This window comes from Mandrillus leucophaeus, unplaced genomic scaffold (genome assembly GCF_000951045.1).
Source record: "Mandrillus leucophaeus isolate KB7577 unplaced genomic scaffold, Mleu.le_1.0 Scaffold1027, whole genome shotgun sequence".
Classification (NCBI taxonomy): domain Eukaryota; kingdom Metazoa; phylum Chordata; class Mammalia; order Primates; family Cercopithecidae; genus Mandrillus; species Mandrillus leucophaeus.
Window position 1 is genome coordinate 386083 of NW_012098399.1, and position 2102 is coordinate 388184.

The window sequence follows — 2102 nt, forward strand, 5'->3', positions numbered from 1 at the left end:
CTCTGTCTCTCTCTCTCTTTGTTTCCGCCACCCCCACCTGACCTTCATTGCATTGACTTGAGCAGATGGATGGTCATTCATATAACCTTACGGAATATTGGGTAGCTCACATTGCTCAGATAAGGAAGACCTGGAAAAATATGAGTTTAGACACTGACTTTTCTTCTGGTGGTGCTAGAGGCCCTTCTTCTGCCCCCAGAAATTGTTTATGATGATGAATTTGAGACTTCTGGGTCCCTGTGAGGCTCAACACTCTAGAGAAAAAAAAATGGAAAAGCAAGGCCTGGTTTATCCTTGAGAGAGATATCCTCCACTAGGGAGGATAACAAACTTCAATAGGTTGAACATAAACATGACAGACCATGAGGGAGACTGGGATTGAAGGAGCAAATAAGTCTCACTTTCCCTATTTCACAGGTGTGGATGAGCTACCAAAAATAGCCTCCCACAACTGTTTCAGCGTTGATTCATAATGTTAACTCTTACATCTGATGTAGCATTTTGAGGATCTTATTGATGTTTAACTCTCAGAAAGTCTGCACAGCCTTCTCTATTAAGACACAAACACCATTTTACAACCTGGTGATCAGTTAAATCAGATGTTGATATACACAGAGTTCTCAAAAGCTATAGGATGAGCTGATTAATGCTATAGTTGTTCTGAATTTGCTCAACAAAAAAAGAAGTTAGTGCCAGTAACTATGTTGCCAAGGCACTCCCCTTTTTAAGAAAGTCACATCACTAACCAAGGTGCTTCCATAGCTACATACTTTGAAAATATATCCTGCCTTCTGTTCATTAAATACATAGAGCATCACTTTGACTGGAACTCTTTATTGGAAAATAGGTCATGCTGTGTACAGACCATCAGTGCTCCTCTTAAGTTTTAGGATATAAAGAGTTAGAGGGATATTATATGCTCTACCACTTTTGCATTTTCAAATTTTCTCCAGTAAAATCTGTTTTAGATCTTCTCTTAATAGTTATGGTGGTATAGAACCCTTGCATGACACATGCACTCAACTGACCATTCCCTCACATATAGTTCCAGCAGTGCCTGAAATACAATGTATTTGGGCCCCAAACCTCCAAATATGGCCATTTCTATTATACCTATCAGAGTTGTTGTAAGAAATTATTGATTTAATTAGCACAGAATGCCCATATTTTATTAGTGAAGAAAGTATAAAGTCATTGTGAGTGAATAAATCAATATTGAGGATTTATTGGAATGGGGGTCATATAGGCTAATTTGAGGTGTTGGAGTGGAAGTTTATTTTATGAAATAGATTTTTCCACTGCCAATGTCCCTGAATGAGAAACAATGAAAAGTTTTTTGTGTTTAGGGTGAGGGCAACATGAATTTTCTCTGAGGAATAAAGGCTTTCTGCTTCGAGGCTCAAAGAATGCTACAGTATTCCTGTGGATAGAAGGTAAAACTATGTGCCAGCTATGCTGATGTTAATTCCAGAATAAGTGACAATAGTGTGAATTGTTTTGCCCACTGGTAGGCAATTTGGTAACATCATCAGAATTAGGTGCATAAGCTTTGAAAAGTAGTTTCCACAACCATTCAATATATGTGATACAGCTATAGAGACCTTTCTTTAAAGAGCAATGTCAATCTGTGGTTTCGGTGCAGGGGCTTCACCATTTGTCACCAGCCAAGACAGTTGATCCCAGAAGAACAGAGATTTAGTAAGGTCATCAACAGACGAAATCCCAAGAAATGGTCAGCAAAGAAACATGAAGTGAGACAAATTGTTAAGTAATGATCAATAGCCAAGTTAGATTTATCAAGTATGTTAATATTCCTCCTGGTTAAGGGTTTAAAATGGCAGTTCCCCAGCAAGCTCTATCATGTGGGATAGTGCTGATAACAACCCTAAAGTGTATGAGTACATATGACTGTTCACTCAGTTGATCCTAAGGGGCTTCCCAGGTAGCCAAGGATTCTGAGAGAGATACCCTCCTCCAGCCATGTGGCATCTGGCAAGGAACTAAGAACAGGAGAGATTATCTCTTCCTGCAGAGCAAATATGTCAGAGAGCCTGTGTTTTGCTACATCCTATAACAAGGAGGCCTTGGTAGCCAAGCCAAGC